This window comes from Halictus rubicundus, chromosome 17 (genome assembly GCF_050948215.1).
Source record: "Halictus rubicundus isolate RS-2024b chromosome 17, iyHalRubi1_principal, whole genome shotgun sequence".
NCBI classification, from domain to species: Eukaryota; Metazoa; Arthropoda; class Insecta; order Hymenoptera; family Halictidae; genus Halictus; species Halictus rubicundus.
Window position 1 is genome coordinate 4495963 of NC_135165.1, and position 25076 is coordinate 4521038.

Genomic DNA, 25076 nt, shown 5'->3' on the forward strand with positions numbered 1-25076 from the left:
GGATCCAAAGAATTAGGGAAATTTTCCGCAGGTTAAGCTCTGATAAAAGCAGATAAAGAAATGTCCTTGAGATCAAATCTTTAAGTCGCATAAAATTCATACAATGGACGGATGGAAATTTTATGAAGGCTCGAGGTTCTTTTATTATACAGATTAAGAGCAGTTTTGCTAAAATATTAAAAGAAATCCGTAGACTAGCTAGAATTCTCAAGAACACAAAATAATCGAATCGGAGAAAGAAATATTTTTTAAGAGAAACCGTGATCCAGTTGCAAATTAGGAATTTGATAAAAATGATCGAACCGAGTTTTAAAAAATTGTAGACGTTGACAGCAGTAATCAGTTTTTATTAGAACGGAACGTGTCTCAGCAATTTCACCATTTTCCGAGATCGGTATCGCAGCTTTTCTAGGTTGAGTGCATCGACTACAATCGCTTGTTATTGGCATAATGGGACGTATTTTATAATGATTAATGCAGTAAGTCAGCACCGGCGATATTTACCATGATCGAGCATACGTCTGCTCTTCTGGTGCTTGAAATACCACCGGGGAATAATTTAATCGGCCAGGAATGCAATTCCAATGCACGTGCCAATTCTTGAGCAACCGCGAAAACGACTATCAAACGGCCACTTATTAGAAACCGATAAAAGCGGAACGGCGCGAAACGACGGTGGCGGAATAGAATTTTGAAATAATTTATTTGTTCGTCGGGCCCGGCCCCGTTGCCGGAAAAATAAGTATGCTAAAACGATCCGCCGGCCGATGTATTAATATTCATTAAAACCAGTCCGGGCAACCTTCCCCGTAGACGCTACCAGAAGTCATTTAAAACGGCCATCGTGAGAACTCCGCGGCGCGGTGCGGCGGCGGGACAAACCGATCTAATATTAGTTTATCGACTGAAGTTTCGGGAACGTGTAAACTCGATGGATCCAGTTCACCGGTTCAGCTGATTCATCCGACAGGTCTTCCGACGGGCGAAGACCACCGAGTCTCGAGGATTCCGGGTGAATCACTGATATTCAATACACCTGATAATCGTGTTGCGAACCAGCACGAATCCGTCGCTCGCATCGAAAGCCTTCGGGATTCTCCCGATTAGATCAGTTCTAATTTTACGAGTTATCGGTGTTAGTTGCCCGTACAGCGATCCTCAAAACCAACGTGGCAAAACCTGCGTCTTCCAACACTGAAAATATCACCAAACACTGAACGCGTGGCCTTATAAAAATGAGAGCAGTGAATTTACACAGATTTTCTGCGATTTTTATCACTATTTATATTTTCCATGAATGCATTTTTACAGGGAATTATTTTCGTTAACTGTTCTTCGTTTTTACAAATTCACACTGGTGTAAAAGCTCTTCGAGAACTCCTTAGACGTTTATTTCCACATTTGCGTTAGTTTCTTTGCCGCGAGTGCAACAGCTGAGCGATAAGTGAAGTGGAAGCAGGAACTGTGAAACGTGAAATGTTGATTTCGATATTTAACTTTCTTCGCGGTTTAGAGTAAGAAATGGCAACGCAGCTTTTTAGTTGGCCTGTACACTCTCATTTCGAACCGTCAACTCGTTAGCCGGCGGACACCTGAACGTATCAGTGAATTAGCTCGGTCGCTTAAGTAGTTATTAGTATGTCTCAATTCAGAAGTCATTAACTGGCCGCGGGGCAATTAAATTAACATTGTCAGCTGCGCGGGATCGTAACATCCATTCGGCTCACCGGTCGTCGTGGTGCGTGTCATTTTTATACCTGTCGAATGGGAAAGCACCGCTAGCTATCCGACGGCGGCAGAGACTATCCATGCGATTTGCATTAAATCGTCCAATTAAGAGGCGGTCTGATGGTGAATCGATTTATCGCGGAACTGTCCCTCCCGTGCCCGTTGACATGAAAAATGATTTACACTCTTTCCCGTGCTGCAATTAGTTAACAGTTTCACTTTATAATAAAACGTTGCGCAACCGTCCGCCGTAAACCTGCTGCGGGGGTTCCGAACAGATGAAAAATTCGACGATAAGAGTGCATTAAGTCCAGGAAATTAACGTTTATCTGTCGACCGCGTCAATTTCATACATTTTTCACTCTGAGTAAAGAGTATGCTCTACCGAGCACTGGAAGCGACTGGGTGGTCTTCTAAATATTATAACATCGAATTTGTTCAGATCTCTCGCGATTTTTATTCCAACAGCTGCTTGAATTGGAAAATTTTTTTCTCGGGAGAAGCATTTTTATTATTACAATCATTGTGAAAGAAGAAATGGGAAAAAATTAATCATAGATACAAGTGATTATCAATCACTTTGATATGTACAAAGACGTCTCTCTTAGGAACATCACGTTTATTATCATCCCAGATATATATTTCATTGTTTTTTATGTCAAGTATGTCAAGGTGTTAATTTGCATTACCTGATTTTGCTGAATAATGGTTGCATAAATCTCAAATATTTATCCTAGGAGAACAAGTGTTAAAATTATCTTACCCGGACGCAATTATTAATTTCCAAAGAACACACCAACCAACATAATTATTTATGTGTGTTGGTTTCGTACCACTGTGCAAAGGGATAAATTAAATTAGAGGAACGAGGGAAGAACGAGGGTGAAATGAACGATTCTCCGAGACTTTTGCAACGAATAATTACAGCTTGCAAGGAAGGAGCGGTCGGCCGGAGACATAAATCGTTCGATTGTCGTAAGAAATGTTTCGCAGCCTGAAATTGTTCATCGTCGCGGTCGCCGCGGGAGCCGCTGACGTACACTATTTTCAAATTAATTTTCTAATCCCTCCATTATCGATCTGATGAATGTACAATGCTCAAAGCTCGCCGAAGCGTGCGTGGTCGTTGACGAGATTGACCGCCGTAGGAAAGCAGGATTCAGTGTATGTTTACAAGGACTGACGTCATTTGCCTAGGGCGACACATGTTGCCAGCCTGTCTGGCGGGATCGTACCACTGGTCGTGATCCTTGATAACGTAAAAAACACGACGATCCTCTCAGGTGTGCGTGCGCATTCATGCATGCACGCATACGGAACTTCTGTTCGCCTGTGGACAACGTTCTCTCTACTGTAATTGTCCCACACCAGTGAAAATTAGCGAAACCATCAAAAAGAGATCGATGAAGGTACAATCCATCGTATCACGCAATTAATTAAACAATTTTGTCAGTTACACGAAACACGTGATTTTTCATCGTCCCTATTAACTAGCACCTTTGGTGTTATTTTCGTGAAAATCTTTGAAGAGATCAATTTTTTAAATTGTTTTATTAGTTTTTGAGTATATGCTCATATGTCTCACATCGTTTAACAACGTCGAGCACTCGCCTTATGAAAAGAACTAATAAATGAGGAAAACTTGAAACTCGTTTTCTCAAGGCTAAATTGCCTGATGGGACTTCTAATCTTCTTTTTCAACACTAAATCTACCACGGTCAAACCGACCGGTTTTACATTTTACAATTATTGAAACTATAAAAATTTATTTATGGAAAATAGCGGAATAAATTTCCTTGTCCAACCATTTATTATATAGAAAATTACGGACAGTCTTAATAAATTTAGCGTTGCCATTTTTATGAGACAATATTTACCAGATACTGTTAATGCTTGGTAGGTTTAGTGTTTAAAAAATATCATACCTTTTCATTCGTTACAGTAGCCCAATTGATTAATCCCACCAATAACTCACTATTTCATTATATTGTTTCACAATAATTACGACAAAATTTTCATTTCGTCAATTTTACTCATCCATCTTTTTCGCATTTTTAGAATTGCAGAATCCTCGTTCTTATGAACGTCATTTTTGCGATAACATGCTTGATTTTAATTTCTCTTTCGTCTAAAAATATGCGAGCACAGTGGATGCTCGCAGCGTGCAAAAAAGGTTGGCTCGCGAAAGATTTTTCGGTTTTGCAGTGAAAAAATCCGAGGGATCGCCTCGCGGATCGAACGGCAAAAATTTGCAACGGCAGAACACGTTTCGCTGTTTTCCAGGCACGGATAATTCGGTCGGGCAAAAAGCCCGAGAACAAGAATGGCAAACCAGAGTTGCGGCGATCGAGTTGCTTGGCACCATGAAACCGTTCGATTAGTATTGCGCGGAACTAGTCCGAGTGAAACCAAGATCTTTCTTGGTTCTTGCGGATCTGTGTTCACCGCTTCATGACGAGAAATCGAAACGGTGGTCTCGCTAATCGTCAACCATTAACGATCCGCTTCACGGTGCGCGCAGTGCGCGGAGCTGAATCATGGAAACTAAACCACACCTAAACTCGGAACACCAGGTCGCAACGACCGCCTGAACCAGGAACGCCTTGCGACTTTTACCGCGGCGAAATGTCCCGAGCAATTTTCGCCTTCCGCCTGCAATTAACTGTCACGTATGAAAATTTCATTTATTATGCGCGGAAACTTATTGTCTTGATTTTTTGGTTCGGAACAACTGTAGTGGTGCACAAAGGTGTTATTTATGAGTCAACAATTCCGATGTGTAGGACGCGGCGAGAGGGCCGCGACACAAGACTACCAGGATCCAGGCTTTCTGTACATGATTCATGAATGGAAAACGCATTGTTGCTAATTTAATTGCCGCTGCTGAATTATTGAAGTAGAGTCGTGACAGTGATATATGTCACGATGGGAGGAAATGGATTAATTCTTGAATTCGGTGGAAAATCGATTTCAGAATAGAAACTGCAAGGATGTAGTATATTTGCGTAGGTAATTCACCGTCCAAAGTTTGTTTAGATAATATTTTTCCAAAACTAAATTTTTCTTCTGTCTTAGAATATTTTCATTTTATTCATACGAAACTGAACCGATTTCCACATATAATATTTGAATATTTAGTAATCTATTATATTAAATACAAATTTTGTAATGTAACAAATATTTTGTAAAATTTCTCGTAATTTCTTTGAAATAATGCCACAATAATTTCTAGTGGTGCTTCATAGTCACCACTCGAGTGCAAAGGGTTAAGAAATTAATTTCTTACAGTTTCTGACGATATTGGTAGCATCATCGAATCTATCACAGTTTAAAACTTGCGTTTCATCTGAATTTCAATGGAGCTAACAAAATTTTTAACACAAGTTCTAAAATAATTGAAATCTAAATATAGATTCCTGATTATCTTTGGCTGTTTCGTTGTATCAGGTGATCGATTCGTTCGCGGGCCAAAGCGGCGGATCATCAAGAAAACTTGACGTATTTTTCGAGCACAATGAATTCTCCACCTACGAAGAGTGTCACTCCTCCGGGTTCGTCCCTCGAACCGTGGAACCGGGTCGTAAGGTACACGTAAGATGCAGTTATCGTGCGCTCGCCCTGAGCATTACCGACGCGAATTTCAAGCGTAAAAATGTCCCCACGGTGCACGCCGCCGCTCCGCGATATAATTCTCGAAGTCACAAGAGCGAGCGAGCGCTCGGAGCGCAGAGAGCGCAGAATGCGCAGCGTGCACCGTTGCACTGGTGTTGCATACTGGATCCCGGTGTGCGTACACGCGTCCCCGTAATTGCTCGTTCCGGGGGCGTCGTCGGCGATATAGGTGTCACACGGACGCGCGGCCGCCCGTGCATCTGTGCCCGTGCATTTGGTGCACTGTGCTAGCAGGAAGAGAAGAAAGGGCTTTCATTTGTCGTGGAAGTGTTAATGGCCTGACGTAAAACTCGACGACGACAATGCGGAGCGAAGCGACGTGTGGGCGACCGAGATATGGGCCAGTCTACCGCCCAGGACTGCACTTATAGCGCCCGTTGCTCGTCTTAATAACGACAAACGATTGCCTTCCTCGTTACAAGATACTTACATGCTTATTTCCACCATTACTCCGGCTGATAACATCGAATTCGGAATAAGCCTTCGACGATTTCTTTCGATCGACCTCGCGATAAAATTCACATTTGAAATTCTCTTCTCGAGAGTCGCCGATCCGACTGGCGAGAACAAACGCGACGAAATTATCCGTTTCGAATTTTTTCGTCTTGCGTGTACAACTTTTTCCACTGTTTATGTAAATTCTTTATTGCACGACCGCGTGTCCGGCATCGTCCAATATACTTTATACTTCTGCGCATCTCTGCACACTCAGGAACGTTTGTAATGGAAATTTTCCAAGTGTTCCGCGACAGGTACCATTTTTGACAGTACTGTAAAGCTTAACATTAACCGCTGGTCAAATGACCGGTTTCAGATTTTTGATTTCACAATTATTGATATTACAGATTTCTTGACTCGAGAACGTATGATAAAAATTGTATCATCGTCGATGGTATTGGTGCGAATCCGGTGAATGTAAATCGCTGGATCCAGCGAAATGTAGACATCGACGCAGTGAAGCCACTTCGCTGTATTGTAATCGCTGGATCCAGGACTAATGTAAACCCAGCTTTACACTCGAAAGCCTTAACAGCGAGAACTGTATTATCGTCTACGTTCCGGTGGAAACTGACAGAGTCCGGTTTCTTTTTGATCGCAGCTCGTATAAGGTGTGTGCTACCTTTGTCCAGGGTATTGGGCCGGGGTTCATCGCGCTCGCTACTGGCCCGGGGCCCGGGGCCCGAGGCCCCAGGACACGTAGTCCTGCCGCTTACTCTTACTTTCTTCTCCCACCCGAAAATTCGGGCCGGGAAGAATGCCGCGCGCGGCGCAACAGGGTACGTTGGCGATTTCAACCAGGCGACGATAGATCCACGTCCGCCCTCGGCTTTATACGGTTCGGGGACCGGCGTAATTTCTGTCGTATTCGCCGAACCCGGGAACACGGTGATTTAAATCGCGCGGTTTCCACGCGACCTTTCTCCGTGGGAGTGTTCCCATCGCGGGTTGACGTCTTCATCGGTGACCCCGTAGCGGTGGTGTTGCCCCCATATCGATATCCTGGACGCGACACCATAGGCTGCCGAACGGGACAAAATTTCCTCCGACAACGCGGCGCACGTGGGCTAGCCCCGGCCACGTGATTCACCGTGCCCCCGAGTGCATCGAGATGCACGCCGATGCACGCACACGGGACACCGAACAGAGGAACAACCGCTCGAAACCGGCACGCCGCGCCAGCTGGATCGTAAAGTCGGAAGCGAGCGGTTTTGACAAATGCGAGATCCATGGGAGCCCGCGACGTTAACCATAGATCCCGCCATTGCAGTCCGAGGTGGTCCTTGCATCAATAGATTTCGTCAAGGTATTATTTTATCACTGCCTGCATTTTTCTTATATTTAATTTATACTTCTTTATACCTTACTTTGCAGAGCAAAACGCATTAGGATTCGTTTGCGCCCCAAGGTCAGAGTACAGCGGGTTGTTGAACCGACTTTGACACCAGCCGAAGAGTATTAAATATAAAGGACCCGTCGCTAGTAACACGGCAGAACCACAAATCTGACGGAGCATGAGTTAGAATCGATTTTGAAACGGCCACGGCCGCACAGCATTCTGACTCCGCTCGGGATTACTCTGGTCCTCGTCCCCACTCACGGAACACCTCCTTGCGTGCGGAACAAAGGTTATACATCGTCGCATGCACATCGCGGAATATACCCCGGGACCGTCTATATTCATACGGGGAGACGTATAAATGCGAACGACTCACGAACGTCTTCTAAACGTTTCTGGATGCGCGCGGTCTTCTCAGGTTACGTTCCTCGGGAGAGACCCGCCTTGGGGACTTTTGTGTGTATTATAGTTCGCGAGAATAAGCACCTACCGATGATTCGACCATATAATGATCGCGCGTACACGCACAAAAGGAAGGGAATCGCTGGCCAGAACTACAAACCGGTGATACTACCTGCGTATTAACGGTGGAGCAAAAGGCTCTCCGACGGCCATGCGAGCTGAACCGCTCCGGGGACCGTGTTGCGTCATTTGAAAATTGAAAGGCACGCGTTAGCCACCTATTTTGCGAATCCTTCGTTACCCCCTCGCCCTCGAATCCCTTAGAAAGAGGACTCGTTTGCAACTATCATGATAGAGGCGAAAACATCGTGTCACATTCAGTTCTACTACACTCTTGAATTACTCAGAAGCTATAATACCAGTTTCATTGCATTTTAGATTTTTTTGTCTTCCCGAGATGCACCAATAAGTACCATTTTTATCGAAACTCTGCTGTGAACCACCTGTGCTCAATTTTTTCTTTTGATGTAGTCGAATCCGTAAAAAAGAGGAGATTACAGTGATTTCTCTATATATGACGCCAAGGCCTGGACGATAAACGTCGCGGAATTATCCCTACTACCGCGGGGTATACCACGTGAGGCGCCCCGAAGCTCGAAAGGCCTCGGAGTTTACATATATCGAGAGTTTACTTTATTTTCATATAGTAAAATAGAAAGAAATCTAAAAGAAATTTTCTTATAAATTTAGCAACTTTAAATGAACACTGTCAAACTCTCTTGATTGTTACACCATTTTGGTGTAATGCAACCATGTTATTCGGTACCAATACGAACGATTTTTCAAACGAAAAGTGATAGCCCACAGACATTCGTAACTTCCATTGAATGTATCGCGTTACATCCACGGAATAACATGCTTAATCTGTTACAGCGTCGTTAAAATTGTTCGGGTTCAATTAACACGTTACTTTCGGAGCCGCAAAGTTAGCCTGGCAAACAATTTCTGCAATGGTGGTCCCGTTGGTTGGACGAGTTGTTGCAGAACGCTCGAGATATATGTACACATATGTACATGTTGCAGAATGCTTGAAATATATTCGGTAACCATAAGTGTACCTTGGCATGTAACGTACTGATCATGATCCACGGGCGACCGTCTTCCGCATGGGAGTTAGCATACATAGGGGTGATGTGCAATCGCTGTCGTAATCGTTCCTGTCTCTCGAGGTGCTTCTTTGCACGTATTGAATCGCATGATGGATCTCCACTCGAAACGTGTGTAGCACTCGTCACGTTCGTGCTGTCGGCGTTGGCGTATCCTCTGCGCACGCTATGCTTGCTAGAAGCTGCGTACCATAAATGTACTAATCCCTTTCGAATTTCACAAATTTCCCGTTTTCTGAACAATTGCGCCATGATATCGTTGCTTGTTATCTGATAGCGTCATAAAAATATACTTTTCATTGAAAGTTCAATAAAACAGAGAAAAAAAATTGGATATCAAATTTTAAGACGAGTGGGCAGACTTCTGTCATCAAATATGTGCTGGTTTCAATTCTTAAACAAATTTTCCAATCCTTGCAGAGTTATTTCAATCTGGAAAATTTTCTTACACGATGCAGGGACGTCTTTGAGAAAGATTATTTGATAAAACAGAGACAAAAAATCGTATATCAAGTTATAAGAGGAGTGGGGAGACTTCTGTCTCCAAATATGTGCTGGTTTCAATTCTTTAAAAAATTTTCCAATCCTTGCAGAGTTATTTCAATCTGGAAAATTTTCTTACACGATGCAGGGACGTCTTTGAGAAAGATTATTCGATAAAACAGAGACAAAAAATCGTATATCAAGTTATAAGATTAGTGGGGAGACTTCTGTCATCAAATATGTGCTGATTTGAATCCTTAAAAAAGTTTTCCCTCTTTGAGAAAATTATTTAGGGATTCTGAAAGTAGATGATTCGCGCTATGCACCCAAGATCGTTCTCATATGATTTTTCGTTACAAAGATATAACGGTTTAAATATCCCATAATCGGGGAGAAGTTGACTCAAGGAAAACAAATTCAATTTTTATTTATAATCGGAGACAAGTCGCCTCGAATGATCGAAATTTTATCTCGATAATTCGATTACAAATTAAAATCCACAGTCTAATCGCAGCGATCGCACGCCGCATGGAATTTCCAATAAGTTTTTCTGATTGTTCGGCGTGCGTTTCAACATTTGGTCGGCAAGTCGACAACAACTGGAGCAGCATTTGCAATTAGCGATCTGGGACTGAGATATCTTACTACGGAGAATAGAAACCAATTAGGGTGTAACGCGTTCGTACAAGAAAAGACGACTTCGCAAAATAGTTTCGTTACGAGCTCGCCAGTAGTCTAGTCACACGGTAAAGCTTGCTACCGAATGCGGGAACTAATTAGTATCGCTGTCAGTGCGGCCGATAAAAAGGAGGCTACGTTATAATCGATAAGGCATGGCGCCTAATAACATCCACTTATTTCAGCGTTATGACGTAAAACATGCAGTACAGTTCTGTAATAATTATCAGACAATTTTAGAATTGCGAAGACTGACTTTTTTTCACATCAAATTTTATCTCCGGCAAACAGTTGCAAATTTTTTATGCACAGACAAGTTTACAGGCTATTCTCAAGGTGGAAATCAAATTGTAACACTCGTATTGCAAATTGTATACTCGACACTGTTCCATTAAACAATTGATGCGTTAATTCTTATTGATCTGTGACAGCTACCTCGACTATTCAATTCCTATTTTTAAAAATAGAACAATTTTAGTATAAAGATCTGAGGTCTCGTTATTATATGAAATATGCAATTGCGTCCCACACGAATGCATTCTATAAGAATTGCAAGCGCTCGACCTAATTTTTCTCCGTAAGACCAATTTCCAATTCGTCTCGCAATTCTTTTTGGAACTGATGTGGAAGAATTTCATTTTTCCCGAAGAACTGCAGCCTAGTTTTGATACGAAATATGCAATCGTGTCCTGCACATGAATGCATTCTAGAAGAATCGCAATACCCTATTCGTCTCTGTGTTTTTAGTTTTCTCCATGTGGAGAAATGTTACGTTGTATAAAAATCTGATATTTACTTATGATAGGAAATATGCAATTATGTCGCACAATGGAAGAATCGCAGCCGGAGGAGCTAAATTTTCTTGGTAAGACCGTAAACCTCGTTGACGCTAACATTTGTTGCTCGGACAGCGAAGCGGGGCGATAACGGTGGGTTGATTCGAGAGGAGGGCCTCAAAGAGTGGGCCGGTAGTGTGAGTGCAAGCAGGATGCAACGGTGGGGCGAAGATGAGAGCGGGTACCATGAATCGGCGGTTCGCCAACAACGGGTTCGCCAAACCGTCGCGTCGCGCAGAGTCCACGCTCAAGAAACGGAACACCTGAGCTTACTCCACCGTGTCCCTCTACATCCACTTCTTCTTCTTCTTCTTCCTCCTCCTCCCCCTCCTCCTCCTCCTCCTCTTCCTCCTCCTCCTCCGCCTTCTCGTCTTCTTCTTCTTCTTTCTCTGGTTCTTCTTGTTCTTCTTCTGAGCAGCCACTATCCTTGCCCCAGACTCACTTGAACCTCTCGCTTCGGAAACCGAACCCGTGTGAGGACTGTACTCGCCGAGGAAGGATGGCTTTGCACTAACTCACCCACGTGGGACGCGCATTTCCGAACTCTCTCGTCATCGACCCTTTTAGCTCGAGGCGCCTTCCACCTCGCGGAGCACCAACGAACAAGGTCGTACCTACCGCTGAGGTTCAATCGGATCTTCGAGGGTGCCAACTGGCCCGGCGATCAAGGTCTCGCCAGTTCCGGTCGCCACGAACACGCGTCGAACAAAACAATCGACGCAGATTTTCACCGTTCCATTTGCACGTGACCCTATACTCCGTCCAACCATATGGGGTCAGCGTAAATCGCTCTAGTACCTAGGACAGACAGGAGCAAGTTGATACATTTCTCAATTTCTCATTCGTGCAATATTTGTTCGAATCAATTACGTAAAACAAGGTACTTTTGCTGAACATATTCTTTGAACCCTCCTCTGTAGATATCGTAAGTACACCTTCAACGAGAACTATCTACTGTCTCAACTATCCTACTGTCCTTTAGAATTTAGTTGTGACTCACTGGGAAACTGTCACAATAATGAAAATTATATAATTTATTGTCTGTGCTTTATACGGAGAGAATGTACGACCATGGTCGGCAGATTCTGACGCGATGTTGCAGTGCAAAGGGTGAAGGGTTTAACCCTTAGCACTCGAATGGCGAGTGTAAGGCGCCACTAATTATTAAATTTGTTTGTATTTAATAAATTATTAAACATTTCGATACTCTACGAGTAAATGGCACCAATTTCGTATGTATAGTATGAAAAAATATATATAGAAGGGAAATATTCTAGGTCGGAAGAAATGTTTCGTTTCAGAGCTAAAATGGCTTCGAGTGCAAAGGGTTAAAATTCACTATGTTCGCAAAAGGAGTTTGAGAAGAGAAAACGACAGAAACGATCAACTACTGCAACGATTCGTGTTTAGAAAGTAGACGAGCAAACGTGAGTCGCTTTGGGGAAGGGTTAGATGAATATTTTCGAGAGCAGGATCCGCGAGAAAAGTAGGATTTGCAGAAAGATCGAGGGATTCGTTGATCCTGTCGAGATGTCGGAGTGAATCCGTTCCGCGGACGGATAGTTCATCTATCACGAGTGTATCGTCGAGATCATCGATGCCGTAACGAGTCCAGAGATCGCGAAATATCATTAGTGCGCGCAGTGGCGTAGAACGGGCGAAAAAACCGGAGCGAATAATTCGTCGGGATGCCGAAGGGAACGTAGGCGGCCCTCGGTACCATTTGTTTTCCGCGAACAGTGAACGCGATAGGACAAGCTCTATTCGTCTTGGCCGAGTTCTTCCTTTTCCTTGTGGCAGCAACGTTCTCCTCGAACGAGATAGCCCCCGGCACGGGAGTCCAGAGACGGGGAGAGAAAGGAAGAGAGAGAGAGAGAGAGAGAGAGAGAAAGTTCAGAGACAGCACGCGACGATATCACCGTCGCAAGAATTAAATCGATGATACACGGAGGACACGCTTTTAAATTATACGGGAAACCGGTGCTCGGGCTCGGGCGTTTCGCGAAACCAGCAGACGCACGGCGCGACTCCGAACACGCATGGTTGCGTCGCGTAGGCGAATTTTGACATCCGTAGATGAATCAGGCTTTAAAGTATCTCGATAAACGACGAACGGCAGCCGCGTCGCAAAAACAGGTCACCTCGACGGTGTTTCTCGGAATGAAAAATTGCGCCGACCCTGACTGCGCCGTCTAACGTCGAACGAACCGGTGCATCAACCACGGAGAATGCACGTGCAATTGTTGCAGCTTGCCGGTTTTCGAAAAGGTGTACTCGAACGAGAGAAATCCTGGCTGTCTCGCGCCTCCTTTTCGAATCGCTCAGCACGAGACATGCGTTTCGCCGAAGAATTTTCTTCTTGCATCGATTCGTTGACGAATCTACAATTATTATTAAAACTGGGTATTAACACTAGGTTTACCGAGCTTTAAGAGTGAGTATTGTACATTACTTTATAAAAATAAGAAGAATGTGTCTGTCCAAGTTTTCAGCCATTTTTTAAATAATATATACCTAAGGAAATAAGTTTGTTGAGTAATTCCACGTCGATGGATCTTCACAATCTCGATAATCGTAAATTAAAAATATTAGAACCCGTCATTCTGACGGGTCCCGTAAACCTAGTGTTAAAATCTACAGACGTGGAATTAGGTAATAATAGATATACAATGTTGAACTACGAAGAATACACTTATGGTTCTTCAGAATTTTCAGAAACGTCTGAAATAATTATGAATATCTTTAACTCTGGAATTAAGGAAAGGTGAAAATGAGGAACGATGCACCTTCAATTTTGAACGTAATTATTGTTTGAATAAATATAAAATGAAGCGCAGTAACGTGGTGAGAAGGATCTCGAATTTGTTGAGATGATTGTTGATGCGTTCGAAAGTGGAATCGGGGAAGAAACGGATGAAGATACGGTTACACTGACAGGCGATTACAACAGTTTAGGCTCCCTATGATAATTTGGTGCGCGCCTCGACATCGGTTTAATAGACTCCTTTTTATAGGCTAGTTTGGTCAACAAGCAATTTCGTGTTGGCAGGTAGACGAGGTCAATCCTAACCCAAGTTGTTACGAGCCTCTCGAACATCGTGACTACATCTAAAGGGGGAAATAAATCTGATGGCCTTCGTAACTCTTCCAACGTTTCTCGGCGTTGTTGCCCGAAAAAAGAAAAAAAAAAGAATCGCCGTCGTAAAAGACGCTAATTCGTTTAGTCGGCCCGGGAAAGTGCAAAGTGCCTCGGTTTAAGGGGATTAAGAACAAATTTACGACTGGACTTGATTAAACAATTCAATTGACCCCGGTGCAGTGAAGCAATTCACAGATAATATGCGAATGGACTGGTTTTATTATGTTCGCGTAGTTGCTGCATTTTCGTTCCTGCGGAACTGTATGAAATTTTTAATTGCGATGTTAAAACGTTGAGACGGTATAGAATGAAAACGATCTGGAACGGTCATTTCAGCCGACGGTGGTAGGTTTAGTGTTGATCTAAAATTTCTGAGTGCAATTCGAACTAGGAAACATTTCGAACTTTTCTCAGAGACCGCAGAACACACAAAATTTTGCGAATTTTCGCCCAAAAAGAAGATAATAACACGTGGGGGTTGAAAATCGCCCGTGTTCGACACAGTTGCGCGCTGTCGCGGCGTGTTTGAAGAGCGCAGAATTCTCGACGGACATTTGCAACGCGCGTTTTTGCACACTTTCACGAGCGTCCCGCAAATGTAGGGGATTAAAAACGCGTTAAGGGCAACCGTAACAGTTGCAGCAGAGGATACAATGAGACGCGCGCTAACGCAACGAGTTATGTGACAATAATGACGGCGTTAAGGCGAATCTATACGAAAGCGTGGGATGCTGGCAATTTCATGTTCGATCATAAATAATGCGACTCTCGCGGACGATTCTCGCGAGACGGAGCGTAATAGTGAAGGGGAAGAAATTAGAAAGATGATTCGTGTCAAGAAGAAGCCTTTGACTCGGTGTAGCGAAATATTAATAGACGATGAACTAATACAGACGTTTTATTTATCTTTCTCATTACGGTGTCGCTAGGCACAATGCGGGATTACTATGCCGGTGCGCAATCACGTCGGAATTTTTGTTGAAACCCTATTTGGAAGTCTCAAAGCCGTTACTCGTAAAATTGGCGGAGAACAAGTTGCAATTTTCTAATTTTTACCATAAAATTCGCCTTTCGACTAATTCGATATTCGTGTAACAATTGTCTCATCGTTCGAGAATCGATAAACATTTCTCAAGACAGAGAGTGGAAGAAAATGGTGTTCTATAAAGAAAAATGACGTGATGATTTCGCGAAAGCTACCACCCGTCGATGACCGACCGTGATAAATGTTCGAACAGCGAACGACAAGTTCGAACACGGTGTCCAAGTATTTATAAACCAATGCAACTAATTGAGCTGTCTGCGGGATGATGTCATGTGTTCTCAGATTCAGCATAAATCGTAGGCAAGAGCCAAGTGACTGTTGTAACGCGACAGACGCACACTTCTAGATATTATTATTCATGGCTCAGCAGTTAACGCTAACTCGCTAGGTACTTACTCTCCTTCGAACTCAAACGCCGAACACAAATCTCGAACGAATTAACGCTCGTGACAAACTGCCTCGACAACCGCCGCGGAAAAACTGTGGCAGCCCGGACAATTTAAACCCGTAGTCCGGGCTCGATTCATTGTCAAAGTGAAACACTTTGCTTAACCCTTTCGCGGACAGCAGAGAACGCGTGTGCGAAGTCGACTTTCTAATCTCATTGCCAGCTTTTTGCAAAAGGAACTTGTCACTTGTTTTGTACCGGTATAAAATAACTTTTTGGCCTTGTTCTGTCTCTTATTATCTTTCTTTGCAAGGGAAATATATATTTATTTAATTTAAAATATACTATTAGGTTGGCAAGAAAGTAATTTCGGTATTTTTAGGTGAAATAAAATCCAATTTTTTTATCAAAGCAACGAACTTTAATCAATAAAATATTTTCCATCTTGTTCTATGATCTTTCGCCATCTTTCTGGTAGCTTCATAATTCCGAGCTCATAAAACTTCTGATCCTTTTCGGTGAAAAACTGATCCAAGTGCGATTTCAGACCATCATCATTAGCGAAAGTTTTACCATTCGAAGAGTTTTGTAAACTTCGGAATAAATGATAATCTTAGATGGTGCAATGTCAGGGCTATATGGTGGATGTGACATCACTTCCCAACCAAGCTCCAATAACTTTTCACGTGTTACCAAAGATGTGTGTGGCCTAGCGTTATCATGGTGGGACACGATTCCTTTGCGATTTTCCAATTCTGGCCATTTTTCTTTGATTGCTATGTCCAGTTTTGTTAGTTGTCGACAATAAACATCCGAATTAATGGTTTGGTTCCTTGCGAGAAGCTCAAAATACACAATACCTTTGTAATCCCACCAAACTGACAACATGATCTTCTTTTGGTGCAATTCAGCTTTCGGCGTGGTTTGGGCTGATTCATCACGCTTCGACCATGATCGTTTTCGAGTTGTGTTATCGTAAACAACCCATTTCTCATCACCAGTGATGATTCGCTTCAGAAAATGGTCGATTTCATTTCGTTTGAGATGCATATCGCATACGTTGATGCGTTGCGTTAAGTGAATTTCTTTCAATTCGTGTGGAACCCAAATATCGAGCTTCTTAACGATTCCGAGACTTTTTAAACGATATTCTATTGTTGTATGCGAGACATTTAACCTGTCTGCAATCTCTCGGACAGTTATATGACGATCCGATTCAACAATGGCTTTCATTTGGTCGTCATCAACTTCAGATGGTCGACCAGAACGTTGGTCGCCTTTAAGTGAGAAATTTCTAGAACGGAATTTTTTAAACCAATTCTGGCACGTGCGTTCTGTTAAGCAATCCACACCATAAACTTCACATATATCTTTGCGAGCCTCGGCAGCTTTTTTACCTCTACGGAAATAAAAAAGCAATATGTGCCTATAATGTTCGTTTTTGCACTCCATGTTCAAATTGGCACAGAACTAACAATTTTAATCAAAATTACGTGCAATTTCCTTCAAAAGTAACCTAAAAGATGCAGTTATGAAATGTCAGAAAGAAAACAAATGCAACGTTAACAGAAGTCAATCGAACAAAACATAAAGTCATCTATTAGTGAAAACCGAAATTACTTTCTTGCCAACCTAATAATGTGAAAATTTAGTGTTCCAATTGGACCGGGAAGGAAAGATGAAGCAAGCACATTCATTTTAAATGAACTTTCGGGACCCGGTGGCGAAACGGCGTTTATTTGGCGCGTCGCGACCGACTATGATAACGCTAACAAGTAGATAATATTATTCATTTGCGATAAACGCATCAAGATTCGCCGTGGACGGTGTTCCGATACGGTCGAGAGAGGCGAGGCCAGGGCGAGCGCAATGAAACCACGTAGCCGAACAACGATGAAACTCAACGCGCGCGCGCGCGCGCGCGCTTATTAAATTTGCATACTGCAATTTATAGCACGAACCACGGGCATCCATCTTCGATCACGATAGTATTGTCCCATCCGGAAAAAAAATCCGGAATTCATTCCGGGTGTTCGAGGGGGCCACTCGATGAGAACAGGTTGACCAAAGAGAGCAAACCTGCGAGTCCGCGCGAGCCGAGAGGATCGTTATTGGCGTTTCTTTTTGCTAGCAACGAGCTCTCTCGGGCTCGCATTATTCGCGGTTCCTCAGCGTGGAAACGGTCTCTCTGCCGGCGAAGTGCGCGACAATAATTTCAAGGCGGTCTCCTCGTAAATCTAGCCGACAAACTGGTACCACACCTCCGTGCGAGCGAATTTCTCTTATGGGCAAAAACCAAAGAGATTGGCAACCAATAAGCGATTTCACGGGCGTTACCAATCCCGTGGCAACACACGTGAATGCACGCACGAGACACAACCACCCGTTCGAATAGACACACGTACACCATCGTCGACGCTCGGGCCTCGTCAGCCTTCCTTTTTGCAACCGGTAGCCACTCAATCCGACCGTGTGCACTATGTATTTATTTGTATTATTAGTGCACCACTATCAAACTTTACGGCTTCATTCGAGCGCCGTTCCTCTGAAATTGTTACCATTATCGAACGCGACACCTACCGCGTCCCATTAACACTTTGAGGAATGTTGAATGTTGACATATCGACCACATCAGGATTATCCATCTAGTTGATAAAACAGCGGTTACTGTACAGCCTCGGTTATCCAAACTAAACAGTTTCCATTCAATCTTTCTTGATCTCTACGTACAGAGAATAGTGTAAATAGTGTAAAAATTGTTGTACAACAATCTATCTGGGCTCGTTTTAAAGCGTGAAGCTTCTACTTTCACAATCCCTCTTTAATTTATTTTCTACGATGTTTGTTCATTACGTACCAGGGGGACAAGGAGCATAGGTTCTTCTCATCGAAAATGCAAATTCAAACGTCTTTAGAAGAATTGTGTATTGTATAAAAATTATACAGCCACTTTCGATGGGCCATTTTAAAGAAGCAGCCTTCGGTCTTCAAATCTACGGTGGATTTAGGTATGACAAAAATTTGCCCCTCCTTGCAGAGGCGTTTGAATGTACAAAGAGAAACCTTTGCTTGTCTTCCTGTTACCTAACACGCAAACCTATTGCCCAAGTGTTTGCACCAATTGCAAGCAATAGAAGCCAAATGGAAAATTCTTTCTCCCTCGTCGATTCCAATAAGTTGAAATCAGCACATCGATATTCCTACATTTCTTTAATCCGCAGCCCAGCTCTAATATTATTGGTGAATCGGTGAGTGGTCTGCGATTTTAGTGCAACTTCGCGACAAGGGAGCATGATCGAGCGAAGGGTGTGCAGGGCAGGTATTTCTTTATTTCGCAATCGACTTTTCTGTCGACGTGGCTGGCGATATTCTCGAGAGTCGCTGATAGACGTAATTACATCGTATCGACAGAAGGCGTGACTGACCCGCGCAACGCGCAACAAGCGCGACGCTTTGTGATTTACAATTGCGCCGCTTGAATTAAATGCAATTAAGTCGCGGTGAATTACGTGCGCGCGTCCCCGTAAACCGGCCAGATAAATCAGCGTTCCCGTTTGCTCCGTAACGTAATCGCGAGGGTTTCGCGAGTAGCCGCCGACGCCGACGCCGACGCCGTCGGAATAAAACGGAGAGACGAGAGAAGATGAGAGACAGAACCACGCGAAACGGAACGGATGCGACGAAGATGGCCCTTTTCGCTGTTGTCCGTTCTGTCTCGGTGGCGGAGCACAATTCCGCACGGGCTGTGTTTGCCTTGCAGAATTTCTAGAATGCCGACGGGACCGCGAGAGAGGGTGTATACCAACTCGTTCACCAACTCCTCCTCTCTTTTCTCCTCTCCCCCGCTCTCCTCCTCCCTCGCCACGCCAAATAACAGATACTTCGTGGCACTGGCTCGTTAATTATAAAGACAGCAAGCCTATATTCAGAGATCGCTTACGGAACCATAAAGGACTCATTTCTCTTCCGATCTTTTACTTCTCGACCGACTTTTTCGCGTTTTCTCTCCAGTCAGCGGGAAAAGCAAGTCCGCCATTCTTTTCCGCGAAAAAATACACCCTCAACCTATGGAGAAACAATTTTCTGTGGTATAATTGTTTGATCTACCCCGGTACCGTTAAGGACTCATTTCTCCTCCGATCTTTCTCACTTTACGCAAAATCTTTTCTGTTCCAGGAAACTTATTTATTGAACATATAAATACCCGAGAGGATGTGCATTGTTCGCTGATTTAATTTTTCAGTTAATCCCCGCGCAGAAGTAGCGCCAATTTCTTTTTATCTTTCGTTATTACTAGACTGCGTAGATTTACGGAATTTCCAATTTTTGCAGGCAAATTTTCAGAAAACGGAATGAAATAAAAACCTATTTTTCATGGGAACAGCCCCTGTAGATCCGAAACAAATAAAAATCGTGCTAAATTCTACTGAATTTTGTGTTATAGCATTTTTTGAAAATTTCCCTAAGCTATAACTGCATAAAGATCCGCAGTATAGATTTTTGTTACACGTGTTTTCGAGAGTTAAAAATATCGAGAAATCAGTCACAGGGACAATTTTCTCGTCGGAATGATTTACGAGAAGCGAAGGGAACAAAGTGCACGAATTAGCCGGTGTCCCGGTGACCGTTAATGAAGTGACGTCACGGCCGGCGAATTAATAAGTCCGCGTGGGCGCCGGTCCCGCTAATAAAGCGCGCTCTTATCCGTGCTCATCCTTCAGGTCCTGTTTCGCATAAGCGGAGCACCTAGATGTCCTGCCCTCTCGTGCCGACGCGCGACGTCCTCTCTTTTGCCATTCTGTCCTATGCTACAGAACCTCGGCCCTAATTTACATATCTTTGTATCAATGCTGCTACCCAGCCTCGCAATCGCATACTTTTAGCAGCGGTGCACATTTCAGAACACGAAAGTCCGCGGACAAACCGACGTTCAACCTGTCGGGTACCCAATTAATTAACAATAGAACCAGAACCGTCAGGAAAGTCACCATAATCCACTTCGAGTCTTTTATTTTGCAGAAAGCTATCCTGTCAATTCAGATTAATTGCAGATTAATTGCATTTTGAGAACATCGCTTTCAGTGCTCGGCAGTTCTTAAGATAAAAACATTCAGTGAAATTTCCATAATAATTATGGTGTTATGCATTTATGATAAGAATAAAACAGTAAAATTTCAAATATTCAATGAATTAAACGAATTTAAGAATACCAATAGAGTATTTTCGAGATATCAACTTGAAGCGTGAAAAATTTCCGTAGTGTATTAATAGTATAAGAGTAGAGAAGATTTATTATAGCAATTACATTGGTAACCTTCTACCTTGAGGAAATTGCCGACAGAGTTTACGTAATATATTTTAATGAGTTTCGCCGAATTTGATTAGAGAACAATGTCAGGCACAATGACTGGCGCGTCAGCCAAAGTGTTGCTAATCTTCTAAGCTATTCGCAACTATTTGCTCTCTGATAAGATGCTATAGTTCGCTGACGTAGAACAGCGGTGAACGACGCGTCGCACTGCTTTAATCGGGTTTACCTCCGCGATAAAAAGACCCTCCTATCCGCTATCTTTCACCTGTTCCATCTAAATGGCGGCATTCATTAATTCCGCGCGCCGTAGAATCCAGTTTAAATTTCTATCAACGATACAAAGAGCCTCCCCCCTTCGTATTTCGCAGAGTTTATCTCGCTCGGGTGTTATTAAATTCCAAGCGAACGCCGAAGCTTACCAGTTGCTGAATTTTTAAGCACGCTGCCACTGCGAGTGTAGGTGTTTAGAACATCCGGGCAACAAAAGCCGCAAGGTAACATCGTAAAGTATCGTATAATTTTATATCCACTTGCGCCAGCCATATCTGTTTCTCTTCCCGAGCTTCTTGCGGATAATCGACTCATTATGGGTTTAAAATTAATTAAATTAGCGGGCCTATGAAACACCTTCGAACGCCTGATTTCGGAAGTTTGCTAAAAATGGGGGAATATGTTCTTTTTAATGGAGCCTACGTGTATATGTTTATGTACTAGAGTATACAAGTTCAAGTGACTTGAAATTATAGTAAAAAATTAAAATTTGTGAAAAGTGACAATTCGAAATAGCTGAAAGACCTAAAATATATTTCTAAAGGAGAATTGAAAGGAAGAATAACCTTACCCATAAAGAATGAATATTTAATAAACAGATGGTGCGATTTAAACAACTATATTTCATTTTTAAGCGAGTTAACAATGTGCCTGAAGCTCAGCATTCTTTATGCTCCCGATAAAAATGTCAAAAATGGGAAATTTATTGATGTAAAATTTGTTAATATTAATATTAAAACGCAGAGTAATAAGAGTTATCTTCTTGTAAGAAGTGGGATGGAACGTTCTCAAAATTTGTAGATGCATGTGAAAGAATATTTGTGGAAGAAAGTGAATAATGGTGTACAGTTAAACAAATATTATACTGGTAGATTGGTTGGAAGGGTCAAAAAGCAGTCTCCGAAACGTACGTAAAACAGTGTTTTTTTTTTTCGAAACTTCCCAGTATTTCGAGCATACTCCCTTGCTTGATACTTACGTCGTTACTTCCACGACTGTTACCGGATTCGTGGAAAGTTTCGATCGAACTTTTACCACGAATTTCTGATCCAGATTCTCCGGGGACCATAGCCGTGGCGATGATGTCATCGAGGACTTTCCCTTCCGCGAGCTTTTACACGCAGCTGGGGTCTACAGTGGCCGGGGACGCGTTTCTAACGCGCAGAAAGTCCAAAAAGAGTCATTACTAAGGTAAAAAAAAAAATCACCTGACAGTATCTGAATTGTTTTAGCGTACAGTCTAGCGTACAGTTCTGAGTCACAGTAAGTTATCAATTTTTGTAATTTTGGCCCATTTTGTTCTCTTCAAGAAATTAATTTTATGTTGAGTATTTTACTAAATATTGCAGTTTCACGAGTACTTATTGTTACACATTTAAAAATGGTTAGAAGAACAAATGAACGACCGAAGAATTAAAATTGCCCGTGTGTAAAGGTGACACGTTTCCCCTAATCGCGTTCCAGGCTAATGCGTTTAATAAATTTCCTCGGTACCGTTCGGTGGGAACTATCAATTTGAGGTTTGTCATAAAAAGACCGCTATCAGCGTAGCCTCGGTGGTCTTTTCAAGTATCCAGAGCTGTTCGACTGGCTCCGATTACATCGAATACCATCGGTATCCGTCGTTGAACGTTCCCCGATGCCTAATGGTCGGTATTAATCGGACCCTCCGCGCAATTATCAACGTCACCAGTCAAAACTTGACCGGGACACCGATTATGCGGCCGAATTAGGTCGCGAGTGGATGCAATTAATAACGAGACGACACGTCCATTAGCCGCCGGGCCGCACGAGTTATGCTCGGACCTTCTTCGGACCTGGTTCCCAGCAGCATCGATCTTTAAACCGTTTGCATCTCGATAATAGATTGTCCGCGAATATTAATTCACCTGACGACCAGGTTACCGCTGAGAAATGGTCCCGGACCACAGTCCTCGAATTGATAGGTCCTCTTTTATTTCCTTCTAACTTGTTCCCTCGATATCTGCTTGTTAGCGAGCATTTTGCTCCAGGATCCTCTACATTGTTCCATCACGTGTTAGGACACTTTACAGTCGGTGTCGTTGCGTGATCGGATCGTTGGTATTTTCTATTTACTTGGATTTAACCCTTTGCACTCGAGTGGCGACTCTGACGCACCACTAGAAATTGTTGTGGCATTATTTCAAAGAAATTACAAAAAATGTTACAATGTATTTGCTACATTACAAAATTTGTATTTAATAGATTACTAAATAACCAAATATTATATGTGGAAATCGGATCAGTTTCGTATGAATAAAATGAAAATATTCTAAGACGAAAGAAAAATATAGTTTTAGAATGAAAATAGCGCCGAGTGCAAAGGGTTAATAGGGCTTTAGAAATCAAAGATACACGATTGGGGAATTTATAATTATTCTTCAATTGCGATTTCATTCGTAGAGGAACAATTTGTCCCGAATAACATAACCTATATTTGCGGATTTTAGGCATTCATATAAAGAATGGATAGAACAAACACAAAATGGTAAAAACATTGTTAAATTACCTTCAACTTGATTTCTGGTAATAAATAGCTGTTGGGGACATCGGAAAGACTACTGTGTCCGCAAGAAATATCTTTGTAAATATATATTTTAAGAAATCAATAATCCAAGCTGTGATCTAAGTGGTCCTAAGCATCGTCAGTTATTATAAAATCCAAAGAAAAATTTTTGTTTTGCTCCGGTTCGTTGCAATTAAGCTGAAACGATTTTGTTTGGCTCCCGTCTCCTGTAATTGATGCGGACAATTTTTATTTCGCGTGAAAATCCACAATCTGCTGACCGGAAAGTTTTGAGAAATTATTTTCCAAAACGTTGAAGTCGAAAGAAGCAGCTCTCTTGATGACAGCGTTCGCAACGAGCGCTATCAGCATGTGCAGAGGAAGGCGTTTGCACGCGCAAGGTTAAGGTCATCCTGATATTATGTCTTACGGTTTCTCGCCACAACAAATGTCGCGTGACTCGTCACCGATAAAAATAGACAAAAATTAACGACAATCGTTCGAAAATATACACACAAGCGAAACGTGCGGGGACTGCGCGCAGCGCGCGCGTATCAACGTCTCCTCTGCTCAATGAAACGACCTTGCGTCATCGTCGATCCGCACGACGTCACGATGACGTTGCGACGACGTTGCGAGACCATGTCTCTAAATATTTGTCCGCGGCTGGATACGATATATTCCGAGAAGCGATTCCGGCCACGTAAAGCGTGCAACGGCTTTATTGGAAGAACGTCGACCGGAAACCAGATGGCATAGTTTTTATTCCGCGAGCGGCACTTCCGACTTTTTCCTTCCTCGACTATCTTGTCTATCTAGGATCGTTCCCGTTAAGCACGCGTAACCGAAAATTCACGATGACTAACTTCCGCACGGGGAAACCTACGGGCGTCAATTAATCGCGTAATTCGCACGGCTCTGTTACGATCGGGCACCCATTGTATTGGATGATTGCAAAAGTTCGCGCCCGATTTCGAGGTTGAAGCACAGACAAGTTGCAATTGAACGTAAGCAGGTTTGTCAACCAATTATACAGTGACTGTCAGTTTCTATAATTGAACGGTAACCTCGAATAACAGTCCGCGTTCCACGCATACGCGTGACAGTGTGAATTCGACTTTACGAGAGCGAACGCGAACGCTTTTCAATCATTGTGCTGTACTAAAAAGAAGTTCAAAAATACACACAAAGCAATCTCGAACAAAATAATCACGATACTGTGGGTGACCGGTTTACGATTGAAATTGCTATTGCTGTTGAACATTCTATTAAGAGATTCTTAGCTAAAATTCCATAGACTAAAATTATGAAATAATTCGACGATGTGTTAAGATAAAAATAGAATTCGGTTCATTCGCCATCGGGGATTTTGAAATGTTACAGCGCCGATTTGTTGTAATCACGAGGTGTAAGGTTATTTCGAAGTAAAGAGAAAGCTCCTATGTATAATGCATGGCAAATTGAAAATCGAGCAGGATTTCGGACTCGTCCACAGCCTCGTAAGGAAGAACGTGTTCGAACGAAGACGACCCGCAATTTACGGAACGACATCTGTTCGCGAGGCTCGCAAAACATTCACAAAGGACCCGGGCGT

At 42.9% G+C, this 25076-nt stretch overlaps 1 protein-coding gene across 1 annotated transcript in view; it reads left to right on the plus strand.

Moving 5' to 3' along the window:
* Positions 1–23856: 23856 nt before the first annotated feature.
* Rgk3 (Rad, Gem/Kir family member 3) overlaps positions 23857–25076 on the plus strand; it is a 189052-nt gene continuing 187832 nt past the window's right edge. The window contains exon 1 of the mRNA XM_076802691.1: positions 23857–23868. The gene's annotated coding sequence lies outside the window, so the exon portion shown is untranslated. The remainder of the gene's footprint in view (positions 23869–25076) is intronic.